Source organism: Centroberyx gerrardi, chromosome 14 (assembly GCF_048128805.1).
Source record: "Centroberyx gerrardi isolate f3 chromosome 14, fCenGer3.hap1.cur.20231027, whole genome shotgun sequence".
In the NCBI taxonomy this organism is placed as follows: domain Eukaryota; kingdom Metazoa; phylum Chordata; class Actinopteri; order Beryciformes; family Berycidae; genus Centroberyx; species Centroberyx gerrardi.
The window spans coordinates 3452527-3467526 of record NC_136010.1 but is presented as its reverse complement, the minus strand read 5'-3'; the positions used below and the strand labels follow the sequence as shown (position 1 = coordinate 3467526).

General features: G+C 38.7%; 2 long non-coding RNA genes across 2 annotated transcripts in view; one reads left to right on the top strand and one right to left on the bottom strand.

The window, feature by feature from the left end:
• Positions 1-15000, bottom strand: part of LOC144542309 (uncharacterized) — a 710732-nt gene that overhangs the window by 60836 nt on the left and 634896 nt on the right. The window lies entirely within an intron of this gene.
• Positions 3799-15000, top strand: part of LOC139918320 (uncharacterized) — a 16605-nt gene continuing 5403 nt past the window's right edge. Inside the window, exons 1-2 of the long non-coding RNA XR_011784962.2 lie at positions 3799-3892; positions 4044-4084. This is a non-coding gene — a long non-coding RNA (uncharacterized LOC139918320). The remainder of the gene's footprint in view (positions 3893-4043; positions 4085-15000) is intronic.

Here is a 15000-nt window from a genome sequence, read left to right as displayed (position 1 = left end):
TGGCGGTGTGGCATTTGCTGTTAATCTTGTGTTGCTTCTCACCATTTTTATGCAAAGTAGAACAGACTGTTTTCTACAAACTAGATCACTCTTACAACAGACTTTAATTGCACCAATCATATTCTGCTCCATGATTTGTCATCATCATCATCATCATCTTCATCACCATGAGTGGAAGAGTACCAACATATCCTCATCAAGGAGAGCTGCTGTTACTTTGAAATTTTACATAAAGTTACTGCTGCTTAAGTAAAAATCTACTCAAGTAGCAAATATACTCAGAAGTGAGTTATTAAAAAAAACAGACAATGCAAAAAGGACAAGAGGACAGAGAGTTTGAACCAGGTAAAGCATGAATCACCAACAATTTACAGATGTTTTAATCCCTCTTTTCTTCCCCAGCATACTCAAACAGAGTTTTCCCAACAATCGAAACAGGTCGAGGCCATGGGTTTGGATCTGGAGACATTCACTGACTTTGCTTCCATCACTGGCCGGTTTCTGATGCAGTTATCATGTTGTGGGCGGAGCTAAAGCCATTACTGATTAAAACCCAGAGAGAGAGAAAGAGGATCTTCAGCTACTTGACACGTCAAACAGAAAGAGACTGGAAGAAGTGATACAGGCAGTTCCAGCGGAGTTGAATGATTTTTCTACATCTGGATCAAGTTCAGAATGAATATCCACCATGTTGTCTTGTGCTGCCTCTTCTCTGGTGAGGACTGACCATCTTTATAATGTTGTAATACATACTCATTTTGCACATTTTCATTCATACATTTGTACTTAAAGAGTAACTAAATGTGATTAAATGCAGCAGATTTAAAGAGTAAACCAAACCCAAACCCTGATGGTAAAAAATGTGCTACTGAAATTGCCATCTGCTATTGGCTGATCTTTGGAGCCAGGTGAAGTCACCTCTTCTATAGAGTACAACTTCTATAGAGTTGTACTCTATAGAAGATGACATCACCTCAGCCAATAGCAGATGGCAATTTCAATAGCATGCTTTTTACCTCCATGAGACTTGGGAACCTGAATCCCTGGATCAAACCAGCAGTAACAAGCCTGGGTGTTATCTTAGAGTGTGATCTAAGTTTTCATTCCCATATAAACAAGGTGACCAGAACAGCATTCTTTCATCTTAGAAATATTGTCAAGGTGCGGACCTTCCTGACCCAGAAAGATGCTGAAAAGCTAACTCACGCGTTTGTTGCAAGTAGACTGGACTAATGCAAAGCCCTCTTTACCGGCCTCCCTAAAAAGTCTGTTGAGAGGCTTCAGCTCATCCAGAACTCTGCAGCTAAGCTTTTAACAAAAACAGGAAGCGAGAGAAGATCACTCTGGTTTTCAGCTACATTGCACTGGCTCCAGTATCCTTTAGAATTGATTTTAAAGTTATTTTACTTGTATACAAAGCTCTTAATGGCTCAGGACCGGCCTATATTACAGAATCCCTGCTGTTGACCCTCAGGTCTTCTGCTGCTGGTTTGTTAGAAGTACAAAACCCCACTCAGAAGAAGAGTGGGGCTGCAGCCTTTTTTATTTTAACTCTGCTCCTAAACTGTGGAACACCCTGCCAGAGAATACTGGAGAGGCTCTGTAAGCATTTTCAAACGACTGCTAAAAACTTTTAAATAGCCTTCATTTTAACTGTTTAAATTGATTGTGTTCTTTTATCTTTCTATTTTACTTGATTTGATTCTTTTAATGCAATGCTTGTTCTTTTATATGAATTTTATCTTTTTATCTGCCTTCTATTGATGTAAAGCACTTTGAGCTGCATGTTGTGTATGAAAGGTGCTATACAAATAAAGGTTATTATTATCATTATTATTATTATTATTAGATGTCAGGTTTCACACAGATTTGGGTTTGGTGGTACTCTTTGATTTGACAAAATGTTGAAATTGTTGGTCGCTCTATTCTCGTTTCTATCCTATTCTTCTAATGTAATGAATTTTGAGAGGAACCATGCACAGGAGGTACTGATCACAAGTATTCATTATCCATCATCTCAGCAGCACTGTGTGATGTCACCACTGAGCTCCTCTTTGAAGACACCTTCGAGTACGTGGCAGCTGAGGGAGGAAGTATCACAGTTAGATGCTACTTTTCGCAGGTTAGAAGCAAAAGAAAGTACTTCTCGAAGGAGGAAAACGACAATGAAAAGATTCTCATTCAAACCAGCGGTGGCAGGGAACAGAACGGCAGATACAGCATTACAGAAACAAGGACTGGAGTCTTCTCTGTGACGATCACACAACTGACCAAGTCTGACTCAGGAAGCTACAGGTGTGGCGTGAACAATCATTGTTCATGCCAATCATACCAGAAGATTAATATTGCAGTTGGTGAGTTTCTACTGAGAAACAACTTATAGTCGCTTTGAGTCCTTATTCAATACTGTAGCCACAACTAAACAAATAAGTAATTCAATTCAATTCAAATCTTTGTTATCCCACTGGGGGAACCAGGTAATTAAAGACGCCATGAAACGGCATCTTTACTTCTTTGATTTGATGCATTTCCTGTTTAGACAGGATGTTGGGGGCGGGACATAACACAGCGAGGGATCATTCAAAAGTCTAAACCAATGGAATATGAGTCAGGGAGAGAAAGGCAATTTAATTTGATGGGAGGGGTGCGGGGGGGCGGGACTGTTCAAAAATCTGATGGTTTTATTGATTAGATGTTTATATTTAATCCTACTGGTGCAGCATGAGGAGAATAATAGATTTTTGTTTTGCACATAAATTTCATTGGTTACTGTAAACTCCCCACCCTTGTCAGAAACTGCAATTTCTCACTTATTCTCACGAGTTTTGTCATGGAAATGCCACAAAAAAAAAATCAATAATAGATTCCAAGACTGTTGCATAGACCAGTGGTTCTCAACGTGGGGTCCGGGGACCACCAGGGGTCCTCGAGGGGATTCCAGGGGGGTCCTCAGCAAATTGACGAATTGTTAAGCGTCACCATTATTTCATTTAAAAGAAGTTAACGCATTGTAGAAGAATTACTATTTTAATCATAGTTTCACCGTTATCTCTCTACCTACTTTGCAGATAGTCATGGAAATCAAATCTAACAATAAAAATAATCTCAGATTTGGGTAAGAGAGACAAAATCTCATCAAATGGGGGTCTGTGGCTCTAATGTGGACTAAACTAGGGGTCCTCGATATGAAAAAGGTTGAGAATCACTGGCATAGACAGGCAGACAGACAGGTACAATAGATAGATATGATAACTGGATCTAAGTGCTTTGTATCAATTAATTTAAGTTAAAATCTGTCTAGTTAAAGTTAGAATTTTTTTCACCTTTAACCAGTTCTTCTTCCTCCAGATGATCTGGTTGCAACAACAACAACAACAACAACAACAACAACAACAACAACCAGAGATGTAAAACATGGTTTGTAAATGTATTTCAAGTAAAATGTCATATTTTTTAGACGTGAGGAGTTTACAGTAACACAAGATGTCTCTACACATATAGTTTATGATGTGTTGAAAATGTTTACATCATTTCTAAGTACGAGCTAAGCTAGATGAATGTAGTAAGTCAGGAAACGTCTGCTCATATCTTTTTTATTTAGTTGATCAGACTAAATTATTTGATATTCACATGCAATAGGATGATTTTTCTCATTTATAATATTATGTTCCTTTCATCTTTTTGACCCTGGCTCTCTCTCTCTTTCTGACTTGCTAACTTTCTCCCTCCCTCTCTCCCTCTCTCCCTCTCTCCCCCTCTTCCCCTTCTATCTCTCGCCCAGGTGAGAGAGTTGTTGTTGTTGTTGTTGTTGTTGTTGTTGTTGTTGTTGTTGTGCTGCTGGCTGTCAGTCTGCTGCTGCTCTACAAATGGAAGACAAACAGGAAAAGTGATGGTGAGTTACCTTCCCACCCTGTCAATCTCTATCATCTTTCAGTACTTCAAATAGACACACACACACACACACACACACACACACACACATGCACACACACACACACACACACACACACACAAACAAAACCTTTGTACTGTCTGTTCCACAGGTTCGAACACCAGGGGAAACTCAGACACCGGAAACCCGGAGGTGACTTTCTTTAACTCTTTGTATCTCTGTTTATTCTCATCGTTAGTTTCCACCATGCACTGTAAAAAAAAAAAAACCTACCGTAAAATGACAATAAAGAATGGTAAAATATATAAATACATTTCCAGTTTTCATGTTATTTCCATTCAAAGATTGTTTCTGTAATGTTTGCCTGCCTTTCTAATGTGAGAGGAAACTGATGCCAACATGAGGAGAACATGCAAACTCTTTTTTATTTTTTTATAGCACATAGGTTAGATAAATAAAAAAAATACTACCATAGTTGACTGTTTTTTTTTTGTGTTTTTTTTGTTTATTTTTATTTTATTTTTATTTTTTTTACAGGGGAATGACCCTTGCAAAAAAAAAACACAAAAAAAAACATGCTATCTGTACTTTTTTCTTAACGAACAAAATTTGCAAAATAACAGGAAAATATCTGGGCTATAACATTGATAGGATTTGTATTAACATGTCCTTGTATGTAAAATTACATTTCTACTTGTAAAAGTAGCACAATTATCCTTTTTAAAACAAAGAACAAATTTTATAATCTGCTAAATAACAACCAGAAAGTTAATAAATGATAATAACTGTAATTTTGATTTGAGTTTTATAATTTTTTGGAAAAGACATGAAATCCTTGTGAAAATGTACATTATGTCATCTGTTTTTTGTTGTTTTACAGTTTCACAGTGTATAGTAGTAGTATAATGCACAACAGATGAAGGATACATGCAAAATGGAGGACTGTTTCCATGGCTACCGCTGTATTCCAGGTGTGCTGTCCTGCCTTGTCACCTTGCTGAACTTACTGTAATATTATTTTCTGCAGAATCCCACCTATGAGAACTGGTCTCCGGACTCCAGCTACCAGAGCCTCAGTCCAGCCACCATGGATCAGGACCAGATATACTCTGCTCTCACACAGACTAGATAGCAGCGGAGTGTGGAGAAGCTTGAGTTTGTATTTGTATCTGTATTTGATGAACAAACAAAATTCTTTGTATTTTTATAAAATGTTTAGCTTGGAAATGGGTGTGGTTTAAACAGAAACGTTAATCAAATTGCATTTTGAGAGCATCTTTCTTCCTTAATGTGATGTATTTCCTGTTGAAACAGGATGTTGGGGCGGGACATAAAGGATCACTCAAAAGTGTAAATGTTACAGGTCTCAAAGTGTGAGCCTGTAAACAGATAAGAATTCCTGTTAAACATATATATATATATATAGTTCCTGTAAAACATATAGCCTATATATATATATACATATACATATATATATATATATTATATATATTTTACTTTTCTGTTTCTGTATCTGGTTTTCTGTATTCCCATGTTACTCTCTCAATACAAACATCCATAATATCAAAAATAAAATAATTACAATTTATTTTGCTTCTGAATAAACAAATTCTTCATTCTACATCTGCCATTAACTAATTCTGGGTTCAATGTACTACTGTATTGTTTAATTCCCATTCAGTACAATAATGAAGTTGGTGTTCAGCTCACAACTCAGTAAAAGGAAAACATTACTATTAAATGTAAAATTTCTAGGTTCTAATGTGCTACTTTAACCTCACTCATAGTGGAAATAAAGAAACTAGCACACTCAGTTCAATAAGAATGCGTGAGCTGAAGGCTTACAAAACATTTAACTATTCAAAACGTTCAAAAATATTCAAAAATATGGAAAAGTATTATTAACCCCAAAATGAAATGCTCCGGAGCCAAAACTAACTTTTCTTAAAATCTTACTTTGATCAAACAAAATCGTGGAATGAACAGTAACAAGAGAAGACAGCGTTTTCTCTCTTCTGTACTCAGAAGTGAGTTATTAAAAAAACAAAATGCTACTATGTTTGATCTTTCCCAGACAATGCAGACAGGATGAGAGGACAGAGAGTTTGGACCAGGTAAAGCATGAATCACCAACAATTTACAGATGTATTAATCTTTTCTTCCCAAACATACTCAAACAGTCTCCAGCAATCTAAACAGGTCGAGGCCATGTGTTTGGATCTGTTGACATTAGCTGACTTTTCCTCACTTTGTTTGCATCACTCATCACAGTGAGCCAGTTTCTGATACGGTCATCGTGTTGTGGGCGGAGCTAAAGCCATTACTGATTCGATCCCAGAGAGAGAGAGAGAGCGAGAGAGAGAGAGAGAGAGAGAGAGAGAGAGAGAGAGAGAGAGAGAGGAAGTGGAAAGTTGCCACATATTAAGACACATCAGATATTTGACACGTCAAACAGAAGGAGACTGGAAGAAGTGATAGAGGCAGTTCCAGCGGAGTTAAATGATTTTTCTACATCTGGATCAAGTTCAGAATGAATATCCACCATGTTGTCTTGTGCTGCCTCTTCTCTGGTGAGGACTGACCATCTTTATAACGCTGGAATACAGACTCATTTTACACATTTTCATTTATACATTAATTTGACAGAAAGTTGGAATTGTTGGTTGTATATATTTATAAAAACCCCTTTGCTGTATTCTTATTTCTCTAATGTAATGAATTTTGCGAATTTTCCTAACCCGTAGAAATAGTCCAAAGAAATGCAGGTCAGGTGAATTGAAGACTCGGATTTGCCCGTAGCTGTGAGTGTGTTTGTGTGTAGTACGGTATATGATGGATATGATCTAGTATGTATGTGTATGACGTAGTATAGGATGTACAGTACTGTTCAAAAGTCTTGGGCACCCTAGATCTTTTTAATTTTGTCTTAGATGTTTATTTATTTGTTTCCTGCATTAGTGTGTCAGTAGACAGCTCATTATGGTAAATTTTTTGATCTTTAGAAACTTTGCATTTAATTATTTTTGAAAGTATCCTCGCTTTACGTATTTATTTTACATGTGCCTAAGACGTTTGACAGTATATACGGTATATATATATATATATATATATATATATATATATATATAAACATATATATATATATATATATATATATATATATATATAGGAACCATGTAATCCTTCAACTGGAGTTAAAACATGAAAATCGCCAAAATTGGAGTTATGAGGTTTTCACAAAACAACAGCAATATGTGACATTATATTGCATTTTGTAGTTTTGTAAAGGAAAGTGGTACAAAGATAGATATCACTGCTACTACGACTCTACAGGCAGTGAAAAGTGGGACTTTACTCATGGTTCAGTCTGTATCATTTCTGGCTCTCTTTGAAATGATGGATTAGCCCTCATTAGCCTGCAGTCTGGTTCGCAGTAAGTCTACAGCACAGGAGGTACTGACCATAAGTATTCATTGTTCATCTTTTCAGCAGCGCTGTGTGATGTCAACACTGGTTCCTTCGGTCAAGACACTCTCATCTATTTGGCAGCTGAAGGAGGAAATATCACAGTTGGATGCTCCTTTCCTTGGGCTGGAAGCAACAAGAAGTACTTCTGTAAGGGAGAATGCAACAATGAAAACATTCTCATTGAAACCAATGGAGACAAAGATCAGAACGGCAGATACAGCATTGAAGTTATAATGGATGGAGTCTTCTTTGTGACGATCACACAACTGACGAAGTCCGACTCAGGAAGCTACAGGTGTGGCGTGGACAGACTTCTCACAGATTCATACCAGGAGTTTAATATCAAAGTTATAGATGGTGAGTTCCCACTTAAAGTCATGAAAATGTTCAGTAACGCTTTATTTTTGCAGCCTGCTAGCCGAACATGTGGAAAAATATGTACAATGTTGTGATGCTCAGTATCTACAGAAAATAAAGGTTGATGGGTTCACCATGACATGCAGTGTGTGGAATCTACAGCTTATATCTAAATGACCCCAATGAGCCTTTCCTCACTGGCCCACCTGTGGATCTTGTTGCTTTTCAATCTCCGCCGTTACATTTGTTGTCCAGTGCGCGCTTTGTGTGTACACTTGGACAGAACTGGTGGTTTTAGTAAAGGGGACCAGTAGTTTGTGTCCTGGGCTAAGCACTACATGGCTAAGCCCATTACAAAACAAAGGCTTTCCCACTGGATAGTGGATTGCACTGGCCAACTCCAGCATGGGTCTTCAGGCCCCAGCTGGCTTACGCACGCACACTCCACCAGGGGTTTGGCAACTTCCGGGGCCCTGTTTGGGGGGGGGGGTCTCTGTTCAGGATATCTGCACTGCAGCTAGCTGGTCCTCACCTCTCACGCTTTATAAGGTTTTATAAGTTGGATGTCACTGCCCTGAGTCTTGCTCATGCCATCCTGAGTGTGGGCTCTGCGGTTTGGTCCAACAGTCAGTCTTCAAGATAAGCTTGTCTGGCAATATGGGAGTCTCCATATCCCATAGTGAGACATCGAAAATAATGCTATGAAAGAGAACTTTAGGTTACTTCCGTGACCCTGGTTCTCCCCTCTTGCTACTGGGGTGAAGCGAGAAGAGGTGTGCTTATTTTGAATGATGAGTGACACAGCGTCAGTCCCATATAAAGGGAGGAGGGTCCTGCCAGCCAATCAGGGCCGGTGTAGTGGAATAAGTGCTTCTGAGAATAGGCGAGGGAGCGTATCCCAGAGTGAGACATCTCACTCATGCTACTCTGAGAACCGGGTTTACGCAAGTAACCTAAAGTTTTATACATGTATTAAAAGTACACATAAGGAGTTTACTGTAACACAAGATGTCTCTAGAAATATACTATAGGATGTGCTGAAAATGTTTATATCGTTTCTAAGTACGAGCTAAGCTAGATGAATCTAGTAAGTCAGGAAACGTCTGCTCATATCTCACCAGGATCTCCGATTTCTCTCCCTTTTAGTTGATGAGACGAAATTATTTGATATTCACATGCAATAGGATGATTTTTCTTATTTATAATATTATGTTCCCTTCATCTTTTTGACCCTGCACCTCCTCCCTCTCTCTCTCTTTCTGACCTGCTCTGTTTCTCTCTCCCTCTCTCTCCCCAGTCTCTTTCTGTCTATTTCGCCCAGGTGACTTCCAGGTTTTGGTTGTGTGTGTGACTGTTGTTGTTGTTGTTGTTGTTGTTGTTGTGCTGCTGGCTGTCAGTCTGCTGCTGCTCTACAAATGGAAGACAAACAGGGAATGTGATGGTGAGTTACCTTCCCACCCTGTCAATCTCTATCATCCTTCAGTACTTCAAATAGACACACACGCACACACACACACACACACACACACACACACACACACAAAACTTATGTACTGTCTGTTCCACAGGTTCGAAAACCAGGGGAAACTCAGACACCAGAAACCTGGAGGTGACTTTTTTTTTATATCTTTTTTCTATCTTTCTTATATCATTGTTTATTCTCAGTTAGTTTCCACCATGCACTGTAAAAAAAAGGAAAACAAAGTAAAAAAAAAACAAAAAAAAACAGCCAAAAGCTTGGCAGCATGAGTTGCCAAACCGTAAAATTACAATACAGAATGGTAAATTAAATCATTGTGTTTTGTCTGAAAAATGTCAGTCAAGTACATTATCAGTAAGTGCCGGTACTCCCCTTATTCACATGTTGGCGTGTGTGTTGGCTCGTATCAGCAAACCATGAAGTATTACATTTTGAATTTCTACAGCAAATTAAAGATACTTGGAGATATTGCTGATGTTCAAAACATACCTTTATTTAATCAAGGGGACCATTTCAATTATTAGAGTCAAAACTACTACTGTATTGACTATTGTGAGGTGCAATTACGTCATCAGGCCTGTAATGGATTACTCTAAGTAGCTGGTGGGCGATGAAAACAAGGTGACTCATGTGGTCTCTTGCTATGAAACTGGCACTTCATGTTCCCTATGGACTCAACAGACACAGACACGGATAGAAGAGGGAGTTAGACAGAAAAAACAATTAGAGTAGTCAGTTATGCAGGTGGCAATACTGCTGTGTTAGATTAATTAAATAGGCTATTCTAAAGAAACAGAAGACAATTAGGTTATATAGTCTGATTGAATATTCGATGGTAGCATAAATTCAGAAAGCACTAGACATTTTTGGGAGGACAAACACTGTTATTCATTTATTGTCCGGTTCTTTGACTGCTGTTGCATCTCTCTTTTCAAGATTTACATGTGAGGAAAGTTTGTCCACCGCTCAGAGAGTTCACTTGATGATGACAGTTTCATAAAGTACCGAACCGTTGACATTGTGCCAAACTGCATTTAAAACTCAAACGCACCTGGTAGAGCATCACTTTAAGGCCCATTAAGAATCGCGAGGATCTCCTCTTCAATTCAGAACCCATCCAATACAACAAGAAACATGTTTCAATAAATGTTGAACTTTTAGGAGCGCCTCGCCTCTTTTTCCCTCATTCTTGAGACGTTACTGACGTTCCAGACCTACTAGACGCCGACAGGGAAAAGCAGGCAGGCGAGAGCGAAGGTAATCCGATTTCCATCACGCGTTGCCTCCTGGGTAATGTAGTTTATTTAGGGCCATTATGAGTCGCCCAGAGACCCTGATTGGGAGAGGGCAGGAAAGAGTAGGCTGCCGGCAGCAAGAAAAAGTCTCGGTACGCCAAAGCCGAGTAAAATGTAAAAGTGCCAGTGCCAGTTTTCATGTTATTTCCACTTACAGATTGTTACTGTACCTTTACAGTGCATACTACCATATTTGACAGTTTTCTTTTTTTGTTTTATTTTTTATAAGGGAATGACCCTTAAAAAAACATGCTATCTGTACTTTTTAACAAACAAAATTTGCAAAATAACCTATATATAACCTAAATAACCTATTGACATGTCCTTGTATGTAAAGTTACAGTTCTACTTAAAGTAGCACTGTTATATATATATTTTTTTAAATCAGAAAACAAATTGTATCATCTGTTAAAAAACAAGCCAGAAATTTAATAAATGTTAATAATTTTTGACACGAAATCCTTGTGAAAATTTACATTATAGTGTGTAGTATGTATAGTATGTAATAATAATAACTTTAATAATAACTTTATTTATATAGCACTTTTCTTAACAATTGTTACAAAGTGCTTAGACAAAGTAAAATTAATCATGTAAAGAATAAAACATTAAAATAAAAACAAAATAAAATATGGCATAAGTAGTTACATATGAGCATCAATAAACATGAGAACATAAGAACATAAAGAGAAAATAATAAAACACAAATAAAATGTAAAGTAAAATAATAAAATAAAATAATAAAATAATAAAAGTCAGTTAAAAGCAAGTTTAAAAAGGTGCGTTTTTAGTTAACGTTTAAAAGAGGTAAGACAGGTGACCGTACGAAGTTTAAAAGGAAGGTCATTCCACAGCTTAGGTGCCCTGGTGGCAAATGCCCTCATCCGTTTAAGGCTTTAAAAGTAATCAATAAAATCATAAAATGAATTCTAAAGGAAACTGGAAGCCAATGGAGGGACGCTAAAATCGGGGTGATGCGGTCTCTTCTCCTAGTTCCAGTTAAAAGCCGAGCTGCTGCATTCTGAACCAGCTGCAGACGATTTAATGCCTTTTTACTGAGTGCAGAATAAAGGGAGTTGCAGTAGTCGAGACGTGAGGATATAAAAGCATGATGACTTTCTCCAGGTCGGAGGGAGATAGAAACGACTTGATGTGCAGTAGTATGTGTGTAGTATTACAGTAATGCAGGATAAATGCAAGATGGAGATGGTTAGATGGACTGTTTCCATGGCTACGACTGAATTTCAGGTGTGCTGTCATGCATTTACTGAACTTAATATTGGTTTTTTTTTGCAGAGTTTCACCTATGAGAACTGTGCTCCAGCCTCCAGATCCACCTACCAGAGCCTCAGTCCAGCCACCATGGATCAGGACCAGATATACTCTACTCTCAGGCAGACTAGATGGTAGCGGGGGGGATAAAATGTTTCATGTTGGATAAAATTCATCCATCCTTCAAAAGTGTAAACCAATGGGAGATCGTTTTTTTCTGATTTGAATGGGAAAGACCGTTCTATCCATTCAAGTTCTGCGGTCGTCCCACTTACTCAAACCCCAACCTGTCTTGATGCTGCATTGCATTCTGGTCTATTTCCTGCTCCTGTGGGTGTAGAAATTGGTCTCCCTCCTCTTCTGCGATGGAGTGACAAAAAGGAGGATAAAATGAATGACAAGGTAAAAGAACAAAACAACAAAAACCATCAGATCAGAGTGGTGGAGCCGGACTAAAACTACCAGCAGGCAACAGTGACAGCTGCTGGTTTACTGAGGAACAGCTGGGATTCATATGTTTCAAATGTAGAAGCAGGCAGAGATTTAATTAATCACACACACACACACACACACACACACACACACACACACACACACACAGTCTTACTTAAGTCACTTTTGAGGTATTTACATAGACTTACATTCATTTCCTGGAGACTTACCCTAACCCTAACCATAACCACTACTTGCCTAACCCTAACCTTAACCTTAACCTTAACCTTAACCTTAACCTAACCTTAACCTTAACCTTAACCTAACCCTAACCTTAACCACTGACCCAAAAATCAGCTTTTTACCAATTGGGGACACGGCTTTTGTCCCCAATTGCACAAGCCGTCCCCAATAAACTGGTCTTAAGTCTGGTGTGTGTCCCTGAAAGTGACTTAACACACACACACACACACACACACACACACACACACACACACGCACACTGGTCACTGGTCAGTGACAGCCCTGTCTCTCTGCCTGGTCACAAACCCTCTACTCTGCTCACCAGGACTTTATGACCATGAAAGTTTAAAGGGTCTATATGTATTTTCTGGTCCAATGCTGGCTTCTATCGTTCAGCGTTGTCATGGCGACAACACTCTGCCCTCCACAGAGCGAGGATGGATGGATCAGCACGGTGGGCAGGTTGGACTGTTTCACAATCAACAACAATCAAGCTTCTGTCATGGTGTACTGAGTTCATGTTTTCTGTTCGATGGAGTCTTGCTGTGATCAGGATCGTGACATCACCGTGACTCTGTGGGAACATACTGAAGAAACTCCACTTCCCCGGTGCATAAATGGGCTGGTCCATTTAAATTCAAGCAGTTTGGAGGATTATATACATGTATGCCGAATTTACCAGAACACCCTAATGATTAGTAATAAAGTCTCAAATTACAGTATATTTTCTGATGTGTGTTTTTTGTTGATAAGCAAGGCAAAAACTAATTTTGAAGGGACCTTGGTGTGGCAGGAGAGCCTTCAGCCTTTTAAATCTCTGCAGCGTGCACTTTGTTTCACTCTTTACCATTAGAAATATTAGACATTTAACCTTTAAAGGATAAGTTTGGCGATTTTGTTCCTATATATAATGAGTCTCTTCCATCCCTGGACCCACAGACAATATTGACTCCTGCTGTCGGTTGCCTCTTGGTGCTAAAAATGAGTCAAAATAACAATAAACAAATAGGATGTATTCTCAATTTTCAGTCTGTGTTCATACCTAAATTCCCCTGTTTGCCTAAAATTAGCTTTTCAACCAACTGCGGGGGAGGAGAGCAAAGCTAACAATACACTTCCTGTCTGAAGAAAAGTCTCAAGAAAAGTTGCATATCTCAGCTTTAAACCAGTTTGCCACTTCAATTCAAATAGATCCTTCAAAGCAGGGCAACTAAAGAGCAACTACCAAGCAGCTTAAGAATTTAAAGGGTTTCTTACCAAACCCAAAATGTCTGTGAGTCCCTAGAAAAGTGACTTATCACAGAGAAGTGTTAGTAAAGGAAGTGATAACTCCAGAGAAAAAGGAAGAAAATAGAGCGGGGAGATTTGGGAGGAGAGGATGATTCATGATTCATGATTCATGACGGTCTCTACACTGTTTTCTATGGTATTTTAGCTACGACACCAAAAAGTGGCGTCTAGGGTTAGTTTCTATGGTGACAGCGGAAGTTGTGTGTGTCACACCGGCTGCCACACAGCGTGAGTGGGTTAGCTTTGTAATGTTACAAGACTATTGTTAAATGAATAAAATGTGACGACTTACCAACAGTAAACGGGCCCTTTTCACATTGTCATGGTAACGGCTTCCATGCTGAGAAACCATGCAAGTTGTAATAACTTGCGACTTACTGACGATCCAACAAAAACAACAAAATTGTAACGGTTACTAGCACTAGATTCAATGCAGAAGCATCGAGAAACAGAATGTGAAAAGAGCCTATTGGTCCAAAAGTCCTTGAGCAGCTCCCCGCCGACAGCAAAGCGATGGAGACAGCGTTTTCCACCGCTTGGTCCTCGCTGCGACTTGCCGTAAGTCGGTTTATACGGAAGCTAGGCCAACGGTACCGAGGAGGTTTTATATATGGAGCGGTACACATAAAAATGCCCGCCGCTCCGACTATCCGAGTGTTGATTTGAATGGGAAAGATCGTTCTATCCATTCAAATTCTGTGGTCCGTCCACCACTGGGCCAGGAGGAAGACAGAAACTTTAACCTTTGTTTAACCAGGCAGGTCGCTTACATTACCACTTCATCTTGTGCCTTTTGCAGGTACAGTGTGTTGTATTTTCAGGTTTGTGTCTATTATGTGTTGTTTGGTGTCGAATTATTACATTTCAGTATAAAATAGGGGAGCTATTCTGTGCCATCATGCTTTACCGAAAAGCTAATTTCACCGGTCCTGGAAGTTATTTTGAATACTTATAATGAAACTCTGTAGACCAAACAAATAACTACATAAATAAATAAATCAAAGATAAATTCCAAGATAATCAGATGCATACATATATACATAAATACATAAAACTCTGAGATGTGAAGCAGAGAGAATAGACTAAGAATAGAGAAGTTGTGGAAAAACACTTCAAGAAAAATGAGAATATGTGGAAAAAATGGAGAACTTTGCTGCTCCCACACTTGCACGCAGCCACAGTCAGGAGGTGTGACGTTTGTGTTAAACTTCTGTTACTCGGCATTTTTATACAAGGAGGAAAAGAACGTTTTCTTCAAACTACATCACTCT